The following is a 14,745-nucleotide window of genomic DNA, read 5'->3' as shown; positions in this document are numbered from 1 at the left end:
TGAGCCCTAAAAGTAGAACAGATAAATATTACAATGGGAGCTGGGGGAGCTAAAAGGGTCTTGGAAGACTTTCTAAGGGAGGAAGCAAGATAGCTGGGAAATCTATAAGAATACACTGACTGGATTTGGAAGGTAAGAGTCTTGCAGCGTCTCAACACCACCACTGGAAGCCCTGCAGATACAAGGACAAAGAATGTTGTAAAGATCGGACATACTTTACATCATGCTCTGAGAGTTGGATTTTTATTACTGTTACCCCCTCTATGACCATCTGACCCACATCACTTTATATAAGCTAATTCATCTCTTTTTTTCTGAAAAGAAAAGCAAAAAAAAAAAACTCTACATTTTGTTGTTGTTCCTCTTTGTCTGTTTGGGTGCTTTTTTTTTTTTTTTTTTTTTTTTTTTTTTTTGAGACAGAGTCTCGCTCTGTCGCCCAAGCTGGAGTGCAGTGGCCGGATCTCAGCTCACTGCAAGCTCTGACCCCCAGGTTTACACCATTCTCCTGCCTCAGCCTCCCGAGTAGCTGGGACTACAGGCGCCTACCACCTCGCCCGGCTAGTTTTTTGTATTTTTTAGTAGAGACGGGGTTTCACCGTGTTAGCCAGGATGGTCTCGATCTCCTGACCTCGTGATCCGCCCGCCTCGGCCTCCCAAAGTGCTGGGATTACAGGCTTGAGCCACCGCGCCCGGCATGTTTGGGGTTTTTTTTAAAGCTTCCTGGTTGTCTCAATATCAGAAAAACAAAACTCGTCTTCTTCAAACACCATTTTTATCAAGCTTCTTCTAGGCTTAAAACTCTCAGTGCCTCCTCACCCCACATGCCTGCAGGATCTTGTCCAAACACGTCAGCTTGGCATTGAGGTCTTCCATGATGCAGTTCCAAATGACTGCTCTGGCCTTATCTCCAGCTATTTCTGCACATGCATTTCCTCTAGGTATACTGTGGAAGTAACCTACTCGCTGAAAAAGAATACAGACTGTGCTGAAGTTTGATTAAGAAGGAGAGTTTAAAAGTGTTACTGGATCTAAAACCAGAAATACCATTTGACGCAGTAATTCCATTACTGGGTATATACCCAAAGGATTATATATCATTCTACTACACATGCACATGTATGTTTATTGTGGCACTATTCACAATAGCAAAGACTTGGAACCAACCCAAATCCTCATCAATGATAGACTGGATAAATAAAATGTGGCACATATATACCACAGAATACTATGCAGCCATAAAAAAGGACGAGTTCACATCTTTTGCACAGACATGGATGAAGCTGGAAACCATCATTCTCAGCAAACTAACACAGGAACAGAAAACCAAACGCTGCATGTTCTCACTCCTAAGTGGGAGTTGAACAATGAGAGCACATGGACACAGAGAGGGGAACATCACACAATGAGGCCTGTCAAGGGGTGGGGGGCTAGGGGAGGGATAGCATTAGGAGAAATACCTAATGTAGATGACAGGTTCATGGGTGCAGCAAACCAACATGGCACGTGTATAACTATGTAACAAACTTGCACATTCTGCACATGTATCCCAGAACTTAAAGTATAATTTTTAAAAAGTGTTCCTGGTAGTAAGGGGCAACACTAAAGACCTAGAATATTCCCCAATGAGCTTCCCCTTCCCCATTGAATTTTCCCAACTGGCTCCTCCCTAAATTACAAGTAGTGGCCTACAAACATCAACCAAGCACTGAAACAGAACATGAATGAGGCATCACAAGACACAAACCAGTGCAACTTTTTTGGCCCAATAGGTCAAAAATGTCAACCATGTGTTTCCACCATTATGAAACATCTAATAAATCACAGGAACAACATAATGTAATACAATAGATAAAGAGACTTAAGAGACTTGCTTAAAAATTGGACAGACAAGGAGGACTGGAAGATACAAGGTAAAGGGCATGATATCCTAATAATAATAATACATAAAAATCCTAGAAGAAAACCTAGGCAATACCATTCAGGACATAGGCATGGGCAAAGACTTCATGTCTAAAACACCAAAAGCAATGGCAACAAAAGTCAAAATTGACAAATGGGATCTAATTAAACTAAAGAGCTTCTGCACAGCAAAAGAAACTACCATCAGAGTGAACAGGCAACCTAGAGAATGGGAGAAAATTTTTGCAATCTACCCATCTGACAACAGGCTAATATCCAGAATCTACAACTAACTTAAACAAATTTACCAGAAAAAATAAAAAACATCAAAAAGTGGGCAAAGGATATGAACAGACACTTCTCAAAAGAAGACATTTATGCAGCCAACAGACACATGAAAAAATGCTCATCATCACTAACCATCAGAGAAATGCAAATCAAAACCACAATAAGATACCATCTCATGCCAGTTAGAATGGTGATCATTAAAAAGTCAGGAAACAACAGATGCTGGAGAGGATGTGGAGAAATAGGAATGCGTTTACACTGTCAGTGGGAGTGTAAATTAGTTCAACCATTGTGGAAGACAGTGTGGCAATTCCTCAAGGATCTAGGACTAGAAATACCATTTGACCCAGCCATCCCATTACTGGGTATATACCCAAAGGATTATAAATCATTCTACTGTAAAGACACATGCACACGTATGTTTACTGCGGCACTATTCACAATAGCAAAGACTTGGAACCAGCCCAAATGCCCATCAATGACAGATCGGATAAAGAAAATGTGGCACATATACACCATGGAATACCATGCAGCCACAAAAAAGGATGAGTTCATGTCCTTTGCAGGGACATGGATGAAGCTAGAAACCATCATTCTCAGCAAACTATCACAAGAACAGAAAACCAAACTCCGCAAGTTCTCACTCATAAGTGGGAGTTGAACAATGAGAACACATGGACACAAGGAGGGGAACATCACATACCAGGGCCTGTAGGGGGGGTAGGGTACTAGGGGAGGGATAGCATTAGGAAAAATACCTAATGTAGATGACAGGTTGATGGGTGCAGAAGACCACCATGGCACATGTATACCTAGGTAACAAAACTGCATGCTCTGCACATGTATCCCAAAACTTAAAGTATAATAAAATTTTTTAATAATAATAACAGTAATAATAGTCATCATTATAGATGAAATCACAACCCAAAAACTCAGGGATATAATAAACAAAACTTTTATTTTGCCATCACTTTATTTATTTACTTATTTTATTTATTTATTTATTTATTTATTTATTTATTTATTTATTTATTGAGATAGAGTCTCACTCTGTTGCCCAGGCTGGAGTGCAGTGGTGCAATCTTGGCTCACTGCAACTTCCACCTCCCAGGTTCAAGCGATTCTCCTGCCTCAGCCTCCCGAGTAGCTGGGATTACAGGTGTGTGCCACCACACCCAGCTAATTTTTGTATTTTTAGTAGAGATGGGGTTTCACCATATTGGCCAGGCTGATCTCAAACTCCTGACCTTGTGATCTGCCCGCCTCGGCCTCCCAAAGTGCAGGATTACAGGTTTGGGCCACCACACCCAGGCTTATTTTATTTTTTTGAGATAGAGTCTCGCTCTGTCACCCAGGCTTCAGTGTGGCACAATCATGGCTCACTGCAAACTCCACCTTCCAGGCTCAGACGATTCTCCCACCTCAGCCTCTTGAGTAGCTGGGATTACAGGCACATGCAGCCACACCTAGCTAATTGGTTTTGTATTTTTAGTAGAGACAGTGTTTCATCATGTTTGCCATGCTGGTCTTGAACTCCTGACCTCAGGTGATCCACCTTCCTTGGCCTCCTAAAGTGCTGGAATTACAGGCATGAGCCACTGCGCCTGGCCCACCATCACTGAATTTAACTACTTTCTTAAACTTCATTTTGCTTGGTGGCAAAAACTGGACGTCACTCAGTTTCTGATCTACTTTCCTGCTAAGGATTATCTAAATTCTCAAAAATTTAGTAATGTCAAAGTAGAGTACAGAGAGCAGAATCTGATCCTCAGTCATCACCTTCTAGGCACTTGACATCTTCAAAGAGTCTGTACTACTATGTGTCTTTGTCCCAACAGTAAAGCCTCCAAGCTTTCTCACAGCTAACTTCCACTCAGGTCCTTCATCAAGCTCTCTGAGGATGCCTAAGGCTTTTCTTGACATCAGTGCTACAACTGGGTTCCAAAAAAAAACTCATTGCTCCGCTTTCCAAGAATTCTATGAGGCTCACCCAATAATCTCTGTCTGGACACCTGAAATCAGTTCTGTTTAATTCTTCAGACCAAAATAGGGCAGAGGAGAATCATGGGTCTTGCCATGTTCCAAAGTCTTATGCAGGAAAAGGGACACATGTTTCCTCGACTATGAGGCACAAAAACTAATTGGGAAATTCTATCGCCACCATTATTTCCCTTTTATTCTTCCCTAGAAAGAAAGTCTTTCTAGGGACTAGACATCTAAACCCCAATCTTCACTGACTATTCTCTCTTTCTTAATTCCAGAAGAGTTGTATCCCTGCCAGAGTGGGAAAAGTTTTAAATCATAATGCATTTTTTTCAATATATTGAGAAGAGTGGAAACTTTATGTGATGATTGGTGAGTTGATCAAAGTTTAATTTTTTTTTAATTTTGTTTTAAACTTTATCTCCATATGAAATTCAAAAGTTTATTATAGGCCCACAGATCCAAGAACAGTGAATTCTAATCAGAATAAATATAAACAAATCCTCAGTGGAGCACATAATGGTCAAACTGCTGAAAGGACACAGGCAATATGTTTGATGAGAGTATAAAAATTTGATGAGAGTATAAAATTTGATGAGAGTGTAAAAATATGAGTATCTTAAAAAGAGAAAAATGTCACATCATATGTAGACAATTCGTAAGAATGACAGCTAATGTCACAGTAGAAACCAAGGTGGCCAGAAAACAGTGGAACTGCATTTTTGTAGTGCTGGAAGAAAAAAAAAAAAAATCCTGTCAACCAAGTTAATCAAGATTTCTATATCTAATGAAAATACTCTTCAAAAACAAAAGTGAAATGAAAACATTTTTAGACAAGCAAAAAGCTAAGAGAATTTGTCTCCAGCAGACTTGCACTATAAGAAATGCTAAAACAAGTTCTTCAGGCTGAAAGGCAGAGGAAATCAGACGTGGAAAGGAATAGAGACATAAGAGTAATAAACATCAAGGTAAATATTTATATGGTAATTATATTTGTTTTATATATTATGTATTTTAAATTATTTTTAAAAGACTGTTTAAGGCACAAATAATAACTATTGCGGGATTCAGAATATACAGAGAGGAAAAATATGCGACAACAAGGGCACAAAAGGCAAGAAGCAGATAGAAAGAATTGCCTTAAGGTTCTTACGTTATTTGTCAAACAGTATAATATCCTTTGCAGGTACAGTGATGAGTTAAAGATACATATTGTAATCTCTAGAACAATCCCCTCCAACAAAACACAATTATAGGTAAAAAGTTCATAAAGGAAATTAAATTGAGTAACAAAAATTACTCATTTCATCCAATAAAACTCAGAAGAAACAGAGAAAGAAAGAACAGATAACTCACCAGGCAGGTCCTCCAGGCCTCGGCCTCCAGCCACCCCCTACCAGAGCTATCAAACCAGTAGCAACTCAACAACTTCCTGGACAGAGCCTCCAGGGGTACGTGAAAGCCTCTCTGCCACTGCCTCTGCGGTGGAACTGCCCTTGCCACCCTTGGACTAATGAAGGGGCAAACACCCTAAGTTCTTTATCCACACCTCCAACCAGCTGCAATGGACCAAAGAAGAGGAGGCCAGTCTATTTTCCGTGAGTCCCACACATCCCCAACTGCTCATCACCACATAGGGAACTCCTGGCTTGGGTCCACAGCACAGACCCTCCATCCTGGGTTGACTGCACTGAATGATTACTGACCTGAATCTCTCTGAGGAGGAGCCCCCAGGAGACAAGCAAATGACCCTTGGCCATAACCACTACTAAGATCCCTTCCTCTGCTGCCTCCAAGTTGGGGAAGAAACATAAACACTGAGATCATCCCAGAGCTGCAGCAGGCAGCCCAGGAGTGCCAAGTCACGACCTACAGCCAGCACTCAAGGGACAGAGAAACCCACACCTTCAGAGCATTGGGAGGGAAAATGGCTGCAACTGTGAGGAAACACAGGGGAGCCACATAATTGAGCAAGAGTTTACCAACTGACAAATAAGCCTAAGTGTCACCTGCTGAACCACACCCCAAAGCTTCCGCACCAAAAATACCTCACCAACAGACCCCCTCTGAAACCAGAGGAAAGAAGACAGCTTCAAATGAAGACCCTGCACAAAACCTCAGCCCAGTGAAAACATCCAGAAAAGAAGTCTATTGACTGTACTCAATCTACGCTGCAGTTAAAGGAACACCCACACACAGAGGTGTAAATGAACCCATGCAAGAACTCCAGTAATTCAAATGACCACAGTGTCGTATGTCCTCTGAACAGCTGCACCAATTCTCCAGCAAGAGTTTTTCTTTTTGTTTTTGTTTTTTTTCTTTGCGACAGAGTCTTGCTCTTTCGCCCAGGCTGGAGTGCTATGGTGTGATCTTGGCTCACTGCAAGCTCCACCTCCCGGGTTCACACCATTCTCCTGCCTCAGCCTCCCAAGTAGCTGGGACTACAGGCGCCCGCCACCTCGCCCAGCTAATTTTTTGTATTTTTAGTAGAGATTGGGTTTCACCGTGTTAGCCAGGATGGTCTTGATCTCCTGACCTCATGATCCGTCTGCCTCGGCCTCCCAAAGTGCTGGGATTACAGGCGTGAACCACCGCACCCAGCCCCAACAAGAGTTCTTAACCAGACCGAACTGACTAGAATTACAGATGAATTCAGAATATGGACAGGAACAAAGATCATCAAGATTCAGGATGGGCAAAACCCAATCCAAGGAAGAATCACAATAAAGTGAAACAGGAGCTGAAGGACGAAATAGTCAGTATAAAAAACTTTTTTTTTTTGAATAACATAATATGTATGAATAACATCATACAAAAATTTCACAATGCAATCACAAGTATTAACAGCAGAATAAACCAAGCTGAGGAAAGAACCTCAGAACTCAAGACTGGTTCTCTGAAATAAGACAGTCAGACAAAAATAAAGAAAAATAAAGAAAATGGAATAAAAAGAAATGAACAAAACCTCTGAGAAGTAGGGGACTGTGTAAAGAGGCCAAATCTATAAATCATAAACAACACTGAAAGGGTGGAGGAGAAAGCAAACAACTTGGAAAACATACTTCAGGATATCTTCCATGAAAACTTTCCCAACCTTGCTAGAGAGGCTAACAGTCAAATTCAGGAAATATAGAGAGCTACTGCAAGAGTCTACACAAGAAAATCATGTCCAAGACACATAATTGTCAGATTTTTCAAGGCCAAAAAGAAAGAATGTTAAAGGCAGCTAGACAGAAAGGAGGCAGGTCACCCGCAAAGGGAACGCCATCAGGCTAACAGCAGACCTCTCAGCTGAAACCTTACAAGCCAGAAGAGATTGAGGGCCTATATTCAACATTCTTTTTTTTTTTTTTTTTTTTTTTTTTGAGACGGAGTCTCGCTCTGTCGTCCGGGCTGGAGTGCAGTGGCCGGATCTCAGCTCACTGCGAGCTCCGCCTCCCAGGTTTACGCCATTCTCCTGCCTCAGCCTCCCGAGTAGCTGGGACTACAGACGCCCGCCACCTCGCCCGGCTAGTTTTTTTGTATTTTTTAGTAGAGACGGGGTTTCACTGTGTTAGCCAGGATGGTCTCGATCTCCTGACCTCGTGATCCGCCCGTCTCGGCCTCCCAAAATGCTGGGATTACAGGCTTGAGCCACCGCGCCCGGCCTCAACATTCTTAAAGAAAAAAAAATCTTCAACCAAGAATTTCATATTTAGCCAAACTAAGCTTCTTCCTAAGTGAAGGATAGATAAGATCCTTTTCAGATAAGCAAATGTTGAGAGAATTCCTTAATACAAGACCTGCCTTACAGGAAATCTTGAAAGGAGCATTAAATACAGAGGAAAGACTGCTACCAACACAACACTCTTAAACACACAGACTAGTGTCACTTTAAAGCAACCACACAAACAAGCCAACATAATAATGACAACTAACAGCACAATGACAGGATCAAATCCACAAATATCAATATTAACCTTGAATATAAACAAGCTAAACGCCCTGCTTAAAAGGCACAGTGTGAAGCTGTATAAAACAGCAAGACCCAATGGTATGCTGTCTTCAAAAGACCCAGCTCACATGTAATGACAAATGTGTTCAAAAGAAAGCTCAAAATGAGCTCGAAATAAAGGGATGGAGGAAAATCTACCAAACAAATGGAAAACAGAAAAAAGCAGGGGTTGCAATCCTAATTTCAGACAAAACAGATTTTAACCAAGAGAGATCAAAAAAGACCAAGGAGGGCATTACATAATGCCAAAGGGTTCAATTCAACAAGCAGATCCAACTATTCTAAATATATATGCATCCAACACAGGACCACCCAGATTCATAAAGCAAGTTCTTAGAGAACTACAAAGAGACACGGATTCTCACACATTAACAGTGAGAGACTTCAGCACTCCACTGACAGTATTAGACAGATCATCAATCAAGGCAGAAAATTAACAAAGATATTAAGGACCTAACAGCAATGTATACATTCTTCTCATCACCACATGCCACATACTCTAAAATTTACCAAATAATTCGACATAAAACAATCTTTACCAACTGTAAAAGAACAAAAATCATACCAAACAAACTCTTGGAGCACAGCACAATAAAAACAGAGGTCAAAACTAAGAAAATCGCTCAAAACCATGCAATTACATGGAAATTAAACAGCATACTCCTGAATGACTTTTGGGTAAATACTGAAATTAAGGCAAAATCAAAAAGTTCTTTGAAAATAATGAGAACAAAGATACAACATGCTAGAATCTCTGGGACACAGCTAAGGTAATGTTAAGAGGGAAATTCACAGCACTAAATGCCCACTTAACATGCTTGGAAAATCATGGGTCTAAGTCCCTGCATAAAAATAACACTTACAAGGGGTGTATGAAATTATGCTCTAAAACCAATTTACCACATAATAAATAGGTCTCATAAACAAACATATGACCTGGCCCCTACAACTTCTCTGATCTCATCTTCTATCACCCTTTCATCTTCTCATTTCCCTCCAACTCATTGCACTCCTTTCAGTTCATTGATCCTGCCAAAAATTCATGCATCTCGGGTTCTTTGCATGTGCTATTTCCTCTCCTTGGAATGTTCTTCCAGATGGCCTCATGGTTCACTCCATTCCTTCAAGCCTTTGCCCAGTGTCTCCTCATCAGCGAGGCCTTCCCTGATAGCCCTGAATAAAATAGCAACCCTATCCATGCCATTTGCATCCTGACCTTTTCCATTCCTTTCTCCTGTTGTATGTTTCTTTACAACACCTACCACCATCTACAGGACTGCTAAATAGGGGAGTGTGGATTGGGCCTGGGGTAGGGGAAGAGTGACAGGATGAAGTTTTCTTTTACAGTCACCAAGTGCCTACTAAACTGTGAACCAGCCATGTTTGCCATCAGGGAGGGCCACCACTCTAATTTACACAAAAACAACAAATGGGCTGTCAGATACCCTGACCATCTACTACATTGTATGTATCCTTGTCTATTTGTTTTTATCTGTCTCCCTGTACAGAAAACAAAAAAAAGTTAACCTAGCACTCATAACTGCCATCCTTCAAAAGCCCTGTTTATAAGGTTGGCCCTTGGCTGGCATCAGAGAATTTGGAAAGCAGAGTCTGAGGCAAAAGCACACGTGCTATAACTATTAGGGAGTGTCACCTAGGGTCACTGGCATGGCTGCTGCTTGTTATCAAGTGCAATGGATTGCTCAGTCGCATGGGGCTGTCACTGGAGAAGTAGGAAAGATGTGACTGAAAAAAGTCCACTTGAGAGACAACAGAGGAAGCCCTTATGGCTGGTTCCCATCTCCTGTTGGTCAAAGGCTTGCACCAAGCGCAACTTTCCTGTACTTCTGGGCAGTGTGGGCACCAAGAGGGTCCCACAGAGTCTGCTGTCACACAGGTGTGGCTGTCAGAGGAGCACTGCTGGATTGTGCCACTTGGAGCCAGGCAGAAGCCATACATAGCTGGTTGCTACAGCAAGTGAAGCAGACCAAGTCTAAATGCATACCCTCTCTGATGTCTGGCTTGATCCGGGGACAAAATTGCTAAGAAATAGGTAATGATTCTTTACTTCTTAGGAGTTGTGGGCTACTCTGAGAATTCAGTTATAGAGGTGTGTCTAAAACATGTCCTGAAAGAGATAACACATTTTCTGAGTCCCAGTTCCAGTTCCCAGGAAGTCCTGCTGTACTGATATATTATCCTGGGATTCCATTAGAGCAGAATAATAATAATAACAACAATGACATTCATAATAAATGATAATAATAAGAACAGCAAGAACAAACACTTATATAGTGCTATGTAACAGGTTTGTTTTTAAGCACCTGGATGAATTTTGTAAACTCTTCCCCCAGCCACACACTCATTTTTCTTGAGCAAGCTTGTGCAGATTTTCTTTCCTTAGGCAAGGTGTAGGCATATCTTTTTTTTTTTTTTTTGAGACAGTCTCGCTCTGTCGCCCAGGCTGGAGTGCAATGGCGCAATCTCGCCTCACTACAAGCTCCGCCTCCCAGCTATATATATTATATATACATTACATTTATATATTATATATAATATTTATGTATATATTGTACATATTATATAAATATGAATGTATATAATATAATTATGTATTTATATTTAGAATTATAATATATAAGATGTATTATATGTATAAACAGAAGCATTAAGAAGGGCTGGTAATTTGATGAAGGGAGTTGTTGAGAGGGAAGTTAAATTTAAGTGTCCTTGCATACGTTGCTTTCTTCTGGGCTTCAGTCTCCCCATTTGTAATACAAAGGACTCAAACAGTCTCTGATTCTCTAATAATATGAGCTAGCACTTGGGAGCAGAGGCAGTGCAATAGTGGGTGATGTTATTATGTGTTGATTGATTTAAATTGCTGGCCTTGAGGTGCTACAAGAGCCTTCTGAACACAATGGAAAGATTAAATTACAGTCACTCCAGCTTTGTGGCTGAGTGTCTTTTTTTTTTTCTGAAACGGAGTTTCGCTCTGTTGCCCAGGCTGGAGTGCAGTGGTGCAATCTCAGCTCACTGCAAGCTCTGCCTCCCAGGTTCACGCCATTCTCCTGCCTCAGCCTCCTGAATAGCTGGGACTACAGGAACCCACCACCATGCTGGGCTAATTTTTTTTTTTTTTTTTTTGGTATTTTTAGTAGAGATGGGGTTTCACTGTGTTAGCCAAGATGGTCTCGATCTCCCAACCTCGTGATCTGCCCTCCTTGGCCTCCCAAAGTGCTGGGATTACAGGGGTGAGCCACCACGCCTGGCTCTTGTCTTTATTCATCAAGAAGTTTTAGAAAGGCTATCACGTGCAGTACCCTGAGCTGGGGACTCAGATAAAGACGTAGTCCCCGGCCTGGAAGAGCATCCAGGCTGCAGCCCCTACCTGTGGGGGAAGAGCAACATGCTCCAGGTGCTCAGAGCCTAGCCTAGGAGACAAACATACAAAGAACCAGTGGAGACCAGACATGGGTGAGCTGCCTGAGCTTGTACCTGGGCTCTGGGGACTCAGAACAGGGTCTGATGGATTCTAATGCTGCTGCTTAGAAACAGGCTGTTGTTCATTGGAAAACAGGAAAAGCCGTGAAGATGATTTCATTCTCCTGAAAACAAGTTAAATCTTGAAACATTATTACATGGGGAGAAATGTCACAGGGATTTGAACGCCATTAAAAAATAATCAGGGCTCTTAAGCACATTTGGCTTTTTTATTGCCTATGTTCCAGCAACCACAAACTTCTGTCAAAAAAGAAATAAAGAGCCAAATGCCAATGTCAACTTTAAGAGATGGCCTGGTGGGGCAGGAAGAAAAAAGGACAGAGACTTCGTCTAGTCTGTCCTAGGCAAGTTATGACAGCTCCTTGGATTTTAATTTCCTTGAGCATAAAATATCTGTAACTATTTCTGCCCCACTTCTCTCATAAGCTTCACAACTACCATTTATTGAACACATATGATGAGGCAGACACCGTACTACGAAGTATGCGTGTATTTATCCTCTTGATTCATCTCCACAGTGTCAGAGCAAAGGCAGATGGTCATTATTCCGCTGTGGCCAAGGCCACAGAGGGTTGATGTAACTTTCTGAAGTTCAAAAGCTGTATGGGGTAGAGCTATGTTCTGAAGCAGGGCTGGCTTGCTTCAAAATCTGTGCAACTGAAACCATCTTTGGGAGTCTGGAACTCCAAGAAAATAAACCTGGTGGATCCACCCTAATTGTGAAGCACCTTGACCACAGGGCTGAGGAACATGCTTGAAGCATGTCCTCTCCTGACCTAGGCAACTCTGAAGATGATACTAAGGATTCAAGTGCCCAAAGAAAGACATAGGTTCTGGCCAGGTGCAGTGGTTCACAACTGTAATCCCAGCACTTTGGGAGGCTGAAGCAGAAGGATAGTTTGAAACCAGGAGTCAAGACCAGCTTGGATTCCACCTCTACAAAAAGTGAAAGAAAAAAAAATTAGCCAGGCATGGTGGCACATGCCTGTAGTCCCAGCTATTTGGGAAGCTGAGGCAAGAGGATCCCTTGAGCCCGGAAGGTGAAGGCTGAAGTGAGCTATGATCATGCCACAGCACTCAAGCCCAGATGACAGAACAAGACCCTGTCTCAAAGGGAAAAAAAAAAGACATAGGTTCTTAGCACTTGCAACCAAGTCAGCAGGTGCCTGTGAAGTCACAAGTGGATGGAGTTGGATGAAATATTACCTCCCACCTCCACTGCCCTCCCTCCTGCCTCAGCCCCCTCTAATGGGAAGGGGCTGCGCTTTCCAGTCCAGCCCCCACCTCCACGGAACCAAGCATGCAGGCAGACCCACACAGGAATCCTGAATTAGCTCAACCTGCCTCCCAGCTGCTGGATGAGCCTAATTAGACCAAATTAATAATTTATTCAAGCAAAATGAGACATGCCAAGACACTCCAGGGAGGCTGTAAAATGATAATGCCTTCTTATTAGGGAAATGTGTCAACACCCCATGCAAACTCTGGGTCTGGGATAGAAGCAGGAGGCTTAACTTGATTCACCTTCCGAGGACAGTTCCTGGGTCCTTCCACCCGCATCTCCCCATGTGTGGCATCTCCTGTCTCACTACACACTTCTCCTCCTTCTTCATCCCCCCTCCTCCTCCTCTTCTTCCTCCGCCTGGTAATTCTCCCCCTCCTTCTGCTCCTCCGCCTCTCTTCCTCCTCCTTCTCTCCCTCTCCTCCTTTTTCACCCTGACACCTCATTAACCTAAACCTTCAAATCATTCTCCCCCACCAGAAAGGAAAGCCGGATGACAAGCTAATATTTCCATGTCACACACTGAGTGATTCTTACATAAAAATTAACAGGCACTTGACAAAGTCGTAATTACTACTAATGATGCATTATGCAATTTCCATAATTAGTGGTGTTATTGATATATCCTTCCAACCACAGAGATGGGGGCCACCTTTATTTATAGCTAGAGAAATGGCTAATCTGTGTGCAGGTTGTTGAGAGATAATCTATAGAAAACAGTTCCCTTCTCACCCATGCCCAGACCCAGCACCTGCCCCTCCAGTCCCCTCTGGAGCTGGTTTCTGTCTTCAGAGCAATAGGAACAAACTGATTAATCGTGAGGAAGGATTAATTGAGGATATTGAGATGTAGCACTGGGGCAAAGTTTTCAAGTATCCCAGCCACACGAGGCATACCACAAAAGCAGATGTGGAGACTGAAAACTTTCATAGAACTTTGCAAACAGCCTCCTTCACCCCTCATCTCACAACAATCCTCCTGGAGGCTGCATCTATTAATCCATTTTTCAGGTGAGAAAACTAAGGCTTGCAGAGGTGAAACAATGTGCAGTGGGCATGTGCAAAGCTGGGATACTAATGCATATCTTCCAATTAAAAGCTTGGGAGGCAGAGCTGTACGGTGGATTCAGATAGCAAGTTCAAACACTGCCTCCCAGTAGCTCTGATGGCTTAGGCAAGTTACTAACTTCTCTCAGCCCTGGTTTCCTCCCTTTAAAATGAAGGGGAAAAAAGCCAAAACAAAAACCATATTACAGAGTGTTGTTAAGATTAAATAAATCCCTCACCATCACACAATTGGTATTACATGTGACATTATATGACCCTATATAACATTATATCATGGGATGTTTGTTATACATCTTTTTCATTGTTCATTGCTTGTCTTCCTCCCTAGAGTGTAATCCTGTGGGCAAGTACTTGGGTTGTTTGCTGTTATATTTCCCTGTCTAGAACAGTGTCTGGCATGTATTAGGTGCTCCAAGAATGAAAGAATAAATGAAATGCTTAGTACGTTGCCTGGGCCATCATTGACACTCAGTAAAATAAGTCCTCTTCTTTCCCTGTTGCCACAGTCAGAAGCTTTGCCTGGCCATGGTCAAGCTGGACAGGGCTTTGATTTCCCTAACATAAACTGGCCTAATTTGAGATAAGGAATCTCCCAGGGACAAGACCAAGCCTCCAATCCAATCAGTCACTGTTTGTTTGATGACCATCAGCACGGAGATTGCTCTCTGGGTGATCACACAAGCAGATGTTGCAGGCCCCCTGTCTTTGCTGCTTACCCACGAGGGAGA

This window comes from Rhinopithecus roxellana, chromosome 13 (assembly GCF_007565055.1).
Source record: "Rhinopithecus roxellana isolate Shanxi Qingling chromosome 13, ASM756505v1, whole genome shotgun sequence".
In the NCBI taxonomy this organism is placed as follows: Eukaryota; Metazoa; Chordata; class Mammalia; order Primates; family Cercopithecidae; genus Rhinopithecus; species Rhinopithecus roxellana.
This window is presented reverse-complemented; position numbering follows the sequence as displayed.